At 34.9% G+C, this 15,000-nt stretch overlaps 1 protein-coding gene across 1 annotated transcript in view; it reads left to right on the top strand.

Annotated features, from left to right (window-relative positions):
* The window catches only part of LOC145263848 (ectonucleoside triphosphate diphosphohydrolase 8-like), a 379,759-nt gene that overhangs the window by 100,259 nt on the left and 264,500 nt on the right, over window positions 1-15,000 (top strand). The window lies entirely within an intron of this gene.

Raw genomic sequence — 15,000 nt, 5'->3', positions numbered from 1 at the left:
AACGTCGGAATTCAGACGATGACAAAAAAAGCAACGAAAAAGAAAAAAGACAGTAAAGAAGAGGTTGATTAGAAATATTCTGTTTCTTCTCGAGAGAGAGAGAGAGAAAGAGAGAGAGAGAGAGAGAGAGAGAGAGAGAGAAAGTATAATACAAGCTATAAAATAAAACGCTGAAAAGAACGGGAGATATAAAAAAAAACACAAACGAAGCAATTTCTTCCGAAGACATTCTTTGATCCGAACGAAACCGGTAAATCTCTAGTTTGGTTATTTCTTCTCGTGTTTAATTGTTTTTCTCTGTTTTTCATTTCACGCACACATTTATATAATAATAAAAGCAAGTTTAATACACACACACACACACACACACACACACACACACACACATATATATATATATATATATATATATATATATGCATACACATATATACACACTTAAAAATATATTGTCATGTAAGACAGATTTTATAACCGTATTATTTTCGCTTTAACTAATTTTTCCTCAGAAAATTCCTCAAACTATTTCTTTTTATTTGTATTTAACGCTACACACTTTTTCTATTTCGGTAAACATAAAAAGATATCAATTTCCTTTCTTCCTTGTCTTCTTGAATTCGCCAAAGCAACGTTAATGACTGCACATCACCCCCGCCACCCGACGCCTGAAAACACGCAAGCAAAATCTTGAATCGTCATATGCTCCCATATTTGGACTCAAAATACAAATGAGTTTTTCTTCGCACCGGTCTAAGTGTCTAAAGACCATGATATGCGTCGGGGGGGGGGAGATAGATACAACAGTTTTGGTAGAAGGAAGAGAGCAAACGAAATAAGGAATGGCGATTTTCACGTGACACAGCGTGAATGCATATGTACAAATGCATGTGAAAGCACAAAAAAAACTATAAAAAGCACGTTAGAGAAGACGATCTCGTTAGAGATGTGGATGACGTTCGAGAGCACATTAAAGATGTGGGTGATATCTAAGCCGTAACGTGGCGGGACAATGAGAAAATAAATGCTGTTACAATACGAAAAAGAGAGTTGGAGTTCTTTTCTATTCCTTGTCTACTTTATGACCGAGGCTACAACGTGTTGGGTAACGTTAGATTATGACGTGACATAAACGCAGCTTCGTGGCTCGGTTCGAATTTCCCGACCGGCAGGAATTGTCATCTTACACTGATGACTGCGTAAACATGAAGCACTAATATCTGTAGGAATAAAAGAATAATTATTATAATATATATATAATTATATATATATATGTATATATATAATATATATATATATATACATATATAATCAATCTCATATTAGAAGCTATTCGTCCAACACATCGCTTATATATATATATATATATATATATATATATATATATATATATATATATATATATATATATAAAATGGGTTAAGAAATTCCAACGAAAGAAAGATGTATATTTAAATAAGGGAGTAGTCACCAATAATGTGTATTTTTTAACATTATTTTATTATTCCGTGTCTTGGTTTTTCATTGAGAATTATGTTTGGATCACTGTAATAATGTTTTTAAGTCATTGAAATCGTTTTTACGCGCGTTCCAGACGTTCTGTGATGCGTCCTCGTCAGAAATTAGTTTCAAATGTGTTGGAGAGGGAAAAATGGCGATTTTCATAGTTAATTTGAAGTTTTTCCAAGGGGTGGAGGCTTGTAAGTGTTTGTTATTCATTGGCATGCTCAATTTTTATTGCTCTTTTATTGGGCTTGTGAGGGAGACCGTTGACCTGGCTGTACCCGCTATCTCTTTCTCCTAATGTTTTTTTCTTTTCCTTTAGGGTGGGGTAGGGTGTGTGTGTGTGTGTGTGTGTGTGTGTGTGTGTGTGTGTGTGTGTGTGTGCGTGCGTGTGTGTTTGTGTGTGTGTGTGTGCGTGTGTGTGTTTGCTTTTATTGGTTTGGGAATGTGTATATTGTTTTATAGTATTTTGGGGTTATTTGCTTCCTTAGGAAGGCGGCTGTGATCCGAGGTCGTTACTAATGTGTATGTGTGGGGAGGGGGACTAGCTCTTCTGAAATAAGGGTAGGGGTGCTTTCATTCTATTTTGATATTTATTTTTTGAATTCTTGGATTTTAGTATTGTGATTTTTCGTTTTAGTCTTTTCGGGCATTCCTTATATTGTGTTTGTTTAGAAAGAGGGGTGTATTTAAAATATGTATAGTTTTTTTTTAATGTTTCTATTTATTTGTCTCCCCATGTGGGTATGGCCAGACTCAGGATCGGTTCCTAGTGTGGGAAGATTTTGTTCCTCAGAGGGGGGGCATTGGAGGGGGTATAGGTATGGGAGGGGGATGATAGAAGGGATGATAGTTGTTTCAGTCATGAGGGGGTTCTCCTCCACTGACTGAGGAGGGAGCGAGGTGTTGGAACAGATATTATACTATGGTTCTAGGTGTTTCCTAGTGTTGTTGGTTTCGAGGTTAAGTAGGGTTGGTGTTGTTCAGTGTGTTGTATTAGAGATAGGGGTGTTATGTCTGTGTGTGGTTGTATGCGCGCACGTGTGTGTTTTAATGTATAGATTCTGATTTATGTGTGGGTGTGTATATGTGTATGTGTATGGGGGTGCATGCGAGTGTATCTTGCATTTCATGTTTTTGTGTGATGGTATTAGGTTCTGTTCAGTTCAGGAGTGAATCTGGTGATGAAGTTTTTTTCCTGTGTAAGTAAATAAAAATAATTGTCTGTTTGGAAGATTGGCATTATTTTGAAGCTGTTTCCACTGCATGTGTGTACGTGTTTTGAAACATAGAGGTGTCTGTTATCTGCAATTTTGATGTTGCTCTTATGTAAGGCCACTCTATTGCTGAAATTTTTGGTGGCGCCAATGTAGGATTTGTTGCATGTTGTGCATCTTAGTGCATATACTACATTTCTGGAGGTGCAATTTAGATCCTTTTTTTATTTTGAATGTTTGTGCTGGGTTTTTGAATGTGTATGTGTTACCTTCTATTATTACGTCACATACTCCACATCGCGGTTTGTTGCATTTTGTAACTCCTTTTGTAGTGTGTGGGACGAGTTTTGAGGAAGTTAGGATGTGTTTTAAGTTTTTGGGTTGGCGTTTGCTTTTTATTATTTTTGTTGTTTTAAGTATGTTGTTTAGTTTGTCGTTCTGATTGAGGAGGATAAGGATTTTTGTTATCTGTGTGAATAGTTCTGGGTTGTTCGTGTTGTGTGTAGAGACGTATGCTAGAATTTGTTCTTTGTTGTGTTCTTTTGGGGTTCTTAGTTAGTCTATTGGAATTTCTTCAGCCAGTTCAATACCTTTCTGTATTAGTGGTAGTGGGTATCCTCTTTTCCGCAGTGTTATTTGTAGTTCATTCAGTCTAGTTGAACGGAGGTGTCTGCCTGTTAATATGGTGCAGACTCTACGTGCTAGGGAGTAGGGTATTGATTTTAGACAGTTTTTAGGATGGTGGCTTTTGAAGTGGAGGTATTGTTGAGTGTCTGTGGGTTTGTGGTAGATGTGTGTGATTATGTCGGAATAATAAAATAATGTTAAAAAATACACATTGTTGGTGACTACTCCCTTATTTAAATATATATATATATATATATATATATATATATATATATATATATATATATATATATATATATATAGGAGCAAACAATTAATAAAACATGCTTAAAACACTTCGAAAAAGAGTTAAAAACATATTTAATCTGAAAAGGAAACACTTGATAAGTGGATAGTCCTTAATCCGCGGAGTTTCGAAGAAATACTTTCCTTCTCAAATGAGGGTAGGAATTAGCAAAATGCGGGATCGGATTTTGCATACAAAAGTATTTGATGAAACTACAAGTAAGTTCAAGATCTTCCTTGATAACAAAAGTGAAGCAGAGGGAATATGGTGAAGAAAAAGGTGATTACACGTGAATGGATAGTCTGGTGAAAGATAAATAATCCAATGACGGTAAAATCCAAAAATATAACTCCAAGAAAGGTAAATTAGTTTCCATTTGTACAAGTAAAATCCAAGGAAATCACGTAATTGGAAGATGGTCCAAAATAATCCAAAAGGCCGAAATCCATGGAATAATTTACAAATATGTACAAAGAAAAGAACAGGGGAAAATTCCAATAATATTATTAAAAGAAAAATAAGATATGCATTTCACATGACTGCCAAGACATAATCAGAAAACTCTATTTCCTATTTCGTTTTATCGAGCTTTTACATCAAGTTGAGATTACTTCATAAATATTAATTTTTTAATATTTATAATATACTTTAGTTTTACCATCTTGGGTCATTTTGGTAAATTTAATTGTAATTTTTATTTTATTTTATTATATATATATATATATATATATATATATATGTACATATATATATGTACATATATATATATGCACATATATATGTACACACATATATATATATATATATATATATATATATATAGGGTGTCTCAATAAAATGTATACACTCTTAAAATTATCTCAACTTGCTACATGAATACGCTATGCCACGTTCCCAAGAGATGATTAGAAATAAAGAATGGCACTTCCAGCAGGATGGAGCACTTCCCCACTATCATCATGATGTAAGATCATATCTTGATAGTCACCTGCGAAGCAGATAGTTACAACGAAGAGGAAGTACTGAGTACTGTCAACGCTCACCAGATTAACTCCCTCAATGGATTTTGAGGGTGAGAATGGGTGGGGGCATGTTAAACACAGCTCCAATGAATGAGTTCAAAGCAACCATTGAAAGATGTGTCAACATACCAATTGAACTGATTAGGAACGTTTTCGATTCAATTAGTGAGCGTTTCAGCTGTTCATGGACCACAATGGACAATAATCTCAACACTTATCGAAGTAGCTTGTTTCTATAGTTTTTTCTGTTTTTTGGGGGTTTTTTTTGCAGTATTTTGATGTATGAAACTTTTCTTACTCATAATAAATGTTGGTTTTATGGGCATTTAAAGGGTATATACATTTTATTGAGACTCTCTCTCTCTCTCTCTCTCCATATATATATATATATATATATATATATATATATATATATATATATAGATCGTGCAAAACTTTGTTGAAATTCAAAGACTTAGATTTTTTTTCTTTTTAACTTTTATTTATTTCATTCTGGATTTCTTCATTACAGCAGTTTCGTTAATGGGATGGCAATTTTATGATTTTATGTGTCCATAAAAATTTTCTGTTCTCACCAACTCGTCAGATGTTGTTTCCATTTGATGTTACCAACAAAAGGTTGATTTTGTACATGATAAACCTGGTGTTTGGGGGAAAAAGAAATTTCATCCCCACGTTGCTACATGTCAGCAATCTTGGGTGTCATGCTAAAAAATAGCAAAATAAACAACAACAAAAAAACAAAAAAAAAACGTATCACAAAAATATAAACAAACAATATATATATATTATTTGTTTATATTTTTGTGATACGTTTTGAATGGATTCAATTATTTACGAAAATGAATTTTTTTACCTAAATGCGAGTTGGGAAGAATTTTTCCTTTAACTAATTTGGTACACCCATGTGGGAAGCGGCATATATATTGTTTTTGAAATACAATTATCCACTGACACGTGTTTCGTCGCCTATGACTCATCAGAGTGGCTGAATTTAGAGAGATTCGAAATCAGGACCCCATGGTAAGAAGCCTAAACTCTTACCACTCGTTTACCTCTCTGACTGTTCGGATTTATCGCGATTTACGTAGATTACCATGGGGCTCCAATTTCGAATCTCGCTAGATTCAGCCACTTTGATGAGTCGTGGACAACGAAACACGTGTCAGTGGATAATTATATTTTAAAGACAACATATATGCAGCTCCCCATATGGGAGTACCAATTTGGTGAAAGGGAAAATTATTCCCAACTCGCATTTATGTAAAAAAATGCATTTTCGTAAATAATTGAATTCATTCAAAACGTATCGCAAAAACATAAACAAATAACATCTACGTAAATCGTGATATATCCGAACAGTTGGCGAGGTAGACGAGTCGTAAGAGTTTAGGCTTCTTACCATGGGGTTCCGATTTCGAATCTCGCTACATTCAGACACTCTTATGGTTCGTAGACGATGAAACACGTGTCAGTGGATAATTATATTTAAAAACAATACATATATATATATATATATATATATATATATAAAGCTGAATGTCTGTGTGTGTGTCTGGTCACGAATAGGCTCCTATATGGTTGACTATTTTAAAAAACTGATTACATATAATTATAGAAGATGTATCGAGGATTAGGAATGGGTATGTTGGATCTGGCAGAACGGTGGTTCATAAAAATTGTGCCTGGCTCCCAAAGTATGGAAATAAAAAATGAAAAAAAAAAAACGTTTATAAGTGATGTACATAATAATACTTTGATAAGTATGTTTTAACTTAAATAGGGATGGTATAATAAAATTGCAGGGTCTGCGTTCGTGCTTGGCCTCCATAGAATGGAAATAGGCACAAACTTTAATAAAAACTTTTCATATCTATCTGCGTAAGTATACTTTGATAATTATGTTTCAGTTTGAAGAAATATGGTATAATAAAATTATGGGCTGTTCGTTCGCGCCTGACCGCATAGAATGGAAATATGTCACAAAGTTTAACAAGGTTTTATAATATAGATCCACAAAATATTGTGATAAGTGTTTCAGTGTGAACATGTATGGTATAATAAATTATGGGGTTCATCTATTTTATTTTTACTTTCATCATATTTTGCTTTGGTTTTGGTACCCCCGAATTCGAAGCTATCTCTTTACAACCGTTCCTTTTCATAACCTATCATACTTTCATAAATCAGTCCATTTTCTGTAGGCTGTTTTTGAACGCAGTCAACGACGGATACTTTTGCTAGTATACACACACACACACACACACACACACACACACACACACACACACACACACACTAATAGAACCTGTGTCCCTATGTTGCGCGGGTAAAAAAAAAAAGATTTTAACTATAAAAAATATCCGAAAAAAGGAATTCCCTAAAAGAACTAAAAACATTTTCCTACAATGAAATGAAGTGCGAAAATCATGTTTGATGATACATATTTTGCAAACTTAAAATATTTTTTTTTTATTTGGGAGTTACCACTTATCAAGGCCCGAAGACTACTCGAGGATAAGGGCTAATGAATGTATAGTAATCACTAATGGCATAAATTGGATAGAATTTGATTATTTTGGGACAGTGTAAATGGAACTTGTTTACATTGGATTTAAAGGCTACAATATTGTATTCAACCAAGGAACAGTCTAGCGGAACAGTGTTCCAAAAGCGGACAGTTCTGAGAAAGAAGCTCCGTTAATGAAATGTGCGGATAGAATTTAGGCGCGGATAGAGAATGGGGAAAAGTAGTTGTAGCTTTTGCGACCGGGCAACGCCGGGCGGGCTGCTAGAGTTTTAAAAAAAAAGTACTCAACAGATTTACATTTAAGAAGAAAGTATACAAATTTAATGAAATTAAGCGTAAAATGATCAATATCTAAAAAACACACAAAAAAAAAACAAGAAAAAAAACGCGACTTCCCCTGATACCACGTGTTTTATATACAATAATGTTTATTAACCTCGTTTCACTATCATCATTAAAAAATGAAAGCACATTTTTAGTAACACTAATTTGTTCAATTTACAAAATAAAAGAGTTTTCATGTTTGGATACGCAGTAAGTTGTCCAATCTGTTTAATTAAAAACGATGAAACAACAGTAGCATGGCGTTGCCCGGTCGTAAAATACGCTTAAATATGATATTTTAATTCATGCAGATTACGTATTTTATTATTATAGAGACAATTCTTTATCAATTATTAGACTGAACGTTATATATAGTACTGATATATATATATATATATTTTTGGTGTCTTTTCAATTCAATAGAAATCCTCCTAAATTTGCTGATGAGGAGACCGTCCTTACCAAAAAAACTATGTATAATTGTTCTACGTGACTTCATGTATACCACAAATAAAAAGCACGGATTTCCGAAACGATCGTACAGATAATTGACTTTGTTGTTGTTCCTTCTTATGAAACTGATTTTTAATTTAATTAAAATTTGATTTTTAAATTTTAAAATTTTTTTTAAATTTTTAAATTATAAATCACATTACTTAATATTGAATTAGCTCTAGGACATTTAACTATTGAGCTTATTATATATCTAAATTACAACGAGCATTTCCTGTATTTTAATTAAACTAGTAATTTCACTATTACATTAAAATACACTTAGCTCTTTAGACTATTATTCTAATCTCCTTTAAATTATATATATATATATATATACACGCACACACAATTATTACTATAATAATTTTTAAATATCTACAGACACTAGTGTTTCATCTATTCGGGAATCATCATTGCAGGGAGTCATGATTACAGCAGGTCAGAAGATTCTGGTAAATTGGATTACTTAAAGGGATAGTTCATTAAGAACTTGTTTACATTAGACTTGAAGACAACCATATTGCAGTCATTTGGAAAGCAGGAAGACGAAGAGATTTCCACAGGCGTTCAGTTCTAAGAAAGAAGCTTTGTTCATGGAATCTACATTTAGGTTTAGGCACAGAAAAAGAGTTGGAGAAATATTGATAGTGGTTTCAGTTAGACGAGTATTTTTTTGTGAAAGTCAGGTAAGGGGGACATAGATTGGGGCACAGACGAGCGCTTGTCATGAAAATAATGATAAAGCAGTGACAAACTCACAAAATATTTTCTCTGAGAACGAGGTTGCTGGGAAGAGAAAAGGGTGTCCTCAACTAGGCTACAAAGTGAATTTTGAACTTTGTCAAGGTAGGATAAAGTGCTTCTAGCAGATCCTGCCTCGATGTGGCAACAATACTTCATTCTTAGACTACTTGGCTCTTATACATAGAGAATTGCATCAGCAGTGCTATATCTACTAGAGCGGTAAAACGATACCACCATTTTTTCAGCAGCATTGGCAACGAATTTGATGTACGTGTTTCATCTTAGATCACGAGTAAAGCTCAGACCTAGAAGCTTGTCAAAACATGGAGCCTTCCTAAGACGAGAGCGATTCATTTCAATTGATGTCAGACTGGGACCAGAGCGTTGATCATATAAAGATAGAAGCTTGGTTTTCAATACATTAAAATTAACCAGCCACGTCTTTTGCCATTGCACAACGTAATCAAGATCAGAGTAGAGAAAATTAGAGCGAACTTGGTTGTTTACGGCCTTTGAAGTGTTGCCATAGATTGTAGTGTCGTCAGCATAAAGGTCTACGAATGATCTAAGGATGTAATTTGGGAGATCATTGACGAAGATCAGGAAGAGAGTTGGGCCCAGGATGGACCCCTGAGGGACTACAGCATTTATACTGTGAGCTTCTAAATTCTGTTCATCAACCACTACTCTTATGAGCCTATCAGAGAGAAATAATTTAATAACTGAAAATACGTTACCAACTATACGGTAGCTGGAGATTTTGTGGAGTAGACCTTTATGCCATACCCCATCAAAAGCCGTTGATATGTCAAGAGCAATTGCCCTAGAAAGTAAGCCTCTGTTGAGAGATTAACTAATCCTATGAGATATAACTATTAACACATCTGCTGTAGATCTACCAGAACGGAAACCATATTGCATATCACTGAGTAGGTTATTTTGGCTGAGGTGGTTGACCACTTATCTATTTAACTCAGATTCCAGCAACTTACTTATGACGCACAGGAGATTAATTGGTTTGTACTGAGAGAGAGAGAGAGAGAGAGAGAGAGAGAGGGGGGGAGAGAGAGATACGGGACATACTGAGGAGATTTTCCAGGGTGTTGGGAAGCAATTCTCTTTAAGACAACGCTTAAATAACTTTGTAAGTATTGGAGCTTTTTCTTGTCGAAGCTTTTTGAGCACTATAATAAGTAAGCCGTCAGAGCCAATTGCTTTACTGGAATCGATATTTTTGCTTAGCTTGCCAACATCACGCACATATATTTGTATGTCGCATTGCGTGTTTTCAAACACAGGAGGAAAGACGGGAGGGGCGATTGGCGGCCCTGATTGCATAGGGTAGAATAAGCTGGAAAGTTCTTGGCAAAGAGTTTTGCTTTGTCCGATGTTGACGGAAGAGCCTTGTTATTGTTGTCTTTGACTGATTCATTCCACCAACGCAGGTAGAAAGACGCTGGTGTTGTTAGTTCGAGGCCTCTGGCAGTGGCAAAGCTCTTGCGAGATGGTCGTCATTGCAACACCGTTTCGTGTCTAAAATAGGAGAAGGCGATTGTTGTTCTTCTGCTTGTTAGGCTCTATCTTCGTTATGACCTCTTGATTGATCTGTGTAGAGCGATTTCAGACATCTTGTAGATGTATGGCAGGTTGTCGATTTCGTGAAAAAATACATAGAGAGAAAAAGAGAATCTATAGGCAGCATGCATGTGTAATTACTATGCGCCGTGAAGAAGAAGAAGAAGAAGAAGAAGAAGAAGAAGAAGAAGAAGAAGAAGAAGGTGGAGAAAGGGCTGCTAGAAAGAGGCAGTTGAAGACGACAGAAATTGGAGACGATAGAAGTTGGCAGACGACAGTTGTTGGGCAGACAACTGGCCGAGGGAGAAAACGGCGAATTTTTCGCTGTATCTCTAAGCGAGACGAACAAAAGAAGGAGAAATAAAGAAGAAGAGAGAATAAGGAGAAATATGATTAAAAAAATAAGGATAACCTAGACGTGTAAACAGAAATAGAGCTGACAGAAAAAAATATGACGCCCACAATAAAAGCTTGGATAAGCCAAACTTGAAAACACAAATAGTGAGGCCAGACGAAACCTGAACAGATATTATCATATATATATATATATATATATATATATATATATATATATATATATATATATATATATATATATATATATATATATATATAAAGAAAGGGACTGTGAGTTTACCCCTTTTCTCTCCCTCTTTCTTAAACACATATACCAATGAACTGTTATTTTTGTTTTGTTTCTTTCTTTTTCTTTTTCTTTTTGAGCCATTGATACACCTTCTCTTGGGATGTATGGAGTATTGTTGTCATATTTGGGCTACTGAATCTGCCACTAGTCTCTCGCTCCCAGATAAGGTCCAAAAGAGAGTCGCCAATCTGATAGATCCTGAACTGTCATCTAAACTTCAGCCTCTGTCCCATCGACGAAGCGTTGCATCCCTCTGCCTGTTCTACAAGTACTTTAACGGTGAATGCTCTGACGAACTGCAAGCACTTGTGCCACCTCGACGTAAATAACCCCAACAAATCCGACAAGCAGCTAAATCCCACCTCTACACAGTAGAGATCCCTAGATGTAAGAGAGCCTTCTACTCCAGTAGTTTCTTCTCCAGGACAGCTAAACTTTGGAATTCCCTTCCGGGTCCCTGCTTCCCCAACTGTACTGACATGCAGAAGTTCAAGTGTAACGTGAACCGACAGCTTGCTGCCCAAATCCCTACACAGTACCCCTGATGCCTATGCCCTTGATAGTAGCCCCCTACAACAAAGTGGCAATGTGCCTTGTTTGGGGTGAAAATGTAATAAAATATATCTGTATATATATATATATATATATATATATATATATATATATATATATATATATATTTCCCCCTTGCCATAAGTTATTTGGCCGTGTAAATTTTTTTTCCCTTTCGGTTACCCCTAATTTAAAAATAAACTTTGTTTCGAAATTTTAAAATTCGTGTTTGCTTTTTCGTTTTCCTTTTCACTTCACAATTCATGAGCCTCGAAGAGTTTTCACTTTTTCCTTTGTGTTCGTCTTATACATCGAACCTTTTCTTTTCTTTTTTTATAATTGTTACGAAGCGTGCTTCTTCGATATTACCTTAAAGAAGTCAAATTCGTAAGAATATTTCAACAAAAAGGTTTTTTTTTATTATGAGGTATTTTGGAACAGAAAATGAGATAACATATACGTAGACATGTAAACGTCGGATATATATATATATATATATATATATATATATATATATATATATATGATTGTTGAGCTGGATTAAATCCGACGATATGAAATAAAATGGAGGTGGAAGGACCTGGATACTCAACGTTTCGCCCGATTTATGCGGGCTTCTTCAAGAGGGATGGTCATGACCATCCCTCTTGAAGAAGCCCGCATAAATCGGGCGAAACGTTGAGTATCCAGGTCCTTCCACCTCCATTTTATTTCATATATATATATATATATATATATATATATATATATATATATATATATATATAATTATTTACTATAATAATTATTAAATACCTACAGACACTAGTGTTTCATCCTTTGAGGAATCATCAGTGCAGACTGTCACGACAAACATCAGTCGATAGATTCGAACCCAGCGACAGAAGCCATTCATGGCTTCATTAGCAAGGACCTAATCCATTCGGCTACCGTTAACCGCGAGAAATGCTATTGAATCTAAACATTTATTTTTGAAATGCTTTTTAACGTCTGTCAGAGTGATCTAATCATTATTTGATGATTTGCACACAGGACCTAAATTGACCGACTTTAATTCAATTGAAAGTGCTTAACGATCAGACATGAGTTTCTTAAATTGGCTGACATAATTTACTATAATATTTACTTTACATATTTTTACTATACATATTTACTATAATAATTATTAAATACCTATAGACAATGGTTTTTCATCCTTTCGGGCGGGAATCATCAGTGCAGGGTGTCACGATTAACACCAGTCGATAGATTCGCATACGAACTAAACTGACCGACTTTAATTCAACTGAAACTAATCAACGATAAGAAACGATATATATATATATATATATATATATATATATATATATATATATATATATATATATATACACTTGTGCCCGATATTATTCATACCCCTCGGATCTTTGAGATTTCTATAAGATTATTGCTCAAACCAGAAGGTAGACAATATTAAAGGGATTTCAAACAATAAATCAAGCATAAGCATTTAATATAAACTCAACAAATAAATAAATTATGCAAGTTTGAAACATTATACAAAGAAAAACAATAATGGCACTAGTTCAAAATTATTCATACCTCTCTTACTAATAGTCAATAGCATGCCCTTTATTCTTAATAACTGCCTGTAACCGTTTTGGATATTTATCAACAAGGTTTTTACAAGCATCAACACTGATTTTTGACCATTCTTCAATGCAGTAGTTCTCCAAATCCCTCAAATTTCTAGGTTTCCGCTTTTTAACCTCAGTTTTCAATATGTGCCAGAGGTTTTCGATAGGGTTAAGGTCGGGACTCTGGCTAGGCCATTCCAAAACATTAATTTGATTATCCTCAAACCATTTCTTGACTATTTTGGCAGTATGTTTTGGATCATTATCCTGTTGAAGGACCCAGTTTGGTCCTAAATGGAGCTTCTCCGCATCCTGTCCAATGTTTTTCTGGAGTATCTCCAAATATTGCTCCTTCTTCATGGTTCCATCTATCTTGACCAAACTACCTGGACCACTAGCCGAAAAGGAGCCCCAAAACATTAGGCTACCACCACCATGTTTCACCGTAGGTATGGTGTTCTTTGGGTTGTAAGCTTCTCCTTTCTTCCTCCAAACGTAAGAAGCATCCATATGGCCAAACAATTCAATTTTTGTTTCGTGAGTCCACAAAATACTTGAGAAAACGGACTCTGGAGAATTCACATGGTTCCTAGTAAACTTTAGACGTGCTGCAAGGTGTTTTCCGGTGTGCAATGGAGTCCTTCTTGGTCTTCTTCGTTTCAGACCATTTTCATGCAGAGTCCTTTGCAATGTTTGCCTTGATATTTTTATGCCAGAAGACTCCAGATTTTCTAAAATGTCCTTAGTAGTGGTGGTTGGATTTGCATTAACACTTCTTACAATATTCCTGGTGGCTCTAGCAGACAGTTTCCTTTTCCTTCCTCTACCAATCAAGTTGTTTGTTGTGTGGTGGCTCTGGAATTTTTTGATGATGCTCTGTACTGTTGCTGTAGGGACCTCAAATTTCTTGGAAATTGACTTTTAACCTAAACCATCCTTATGTGAATTCGCAATTTTAGTCCTAAGATCATTACTAAGCTCTTTTTTCTTCCCCATTCTAATAATTTTTATTCTTTTATTGGTTTTCAGTTGATATCATTTTAATTTCTGAAAAATGCAAAAAACGAAATGAAATTAATCAAAGGTTGTATAAAAGCATTCAAAATAAGAATCAAACAGGAAACAAACAGTCAGAAACTCGATTAATACTGAAAAAATAAGGGGGTATGATTATTTTTGAACATTGCAGATTTTATAAATAGCTGTATATTTCTTTTATTACAAGTATCCCGAGATTTTAAAATGACGAAAATGATCAGAAGAGGTTTATTAAGAATATGTATCAATATGGACGTAAACAATAAATTCTAACAAAGTTACGCCTAATAAACTCAATTTTTAAGGGGGGGTATGAATAATATCGGGCACAACTGTATATATTGTATGTTACGTAAATCACATATTACTACTTTTATGTTTTAATTTTTATTTCATTGTATTTTCGCTTATATCCTGAACTACTAGGGGGCACGCAATGATGAATTTAATATCTTAACTAGGCACGGTCACAGGCCTGGTACAGGCGAAGGCCGCTTATATAAAGATCATTGTGCAGAGCGGTATGCCTACCACTCGTCACTTTCCGTTGACTGACTTGACCAGTTTCGCGACGATGTCGTTGTCGGCGCTCAACACATGTTCAAATCATCTGAACTGCCATTCCTTTGTCTTGATCTCGATCGGTGCAATGCCGAAGCATCTTCGGGTATACTCCTTGCAGATGCAGTCAAGCAGTGTTTTAATGTTTTGATGGTTTTGTTCTTATTCATCTAAGTTTTGCCTATCAATTTATTAATAAAATAAAGTAAAACTCGTCTGTGCTCTTCAGGTATGCGCGACGCGAATGCAGACTCCACGATATTACAG

The sequence above is a fragment of the Euprymna scolopes genome, chromosome 39 (genome assembly GCF_053919585.1).
Source record: "Euprymna scolopes isolate OS-2025 chromosome 39, ASM5391958v1, whole genome shotgun sequence".
NCBI classification, from domain to species: Eukaryota; Metazoa; Mollusca; class Cephalopoda; order Sepiida; family Sepiolidae; genus Euprymna; species Euprymna scolopes.
This window is presented reverse-complemented; position numbering and strand designations above follow the sequence as displayed.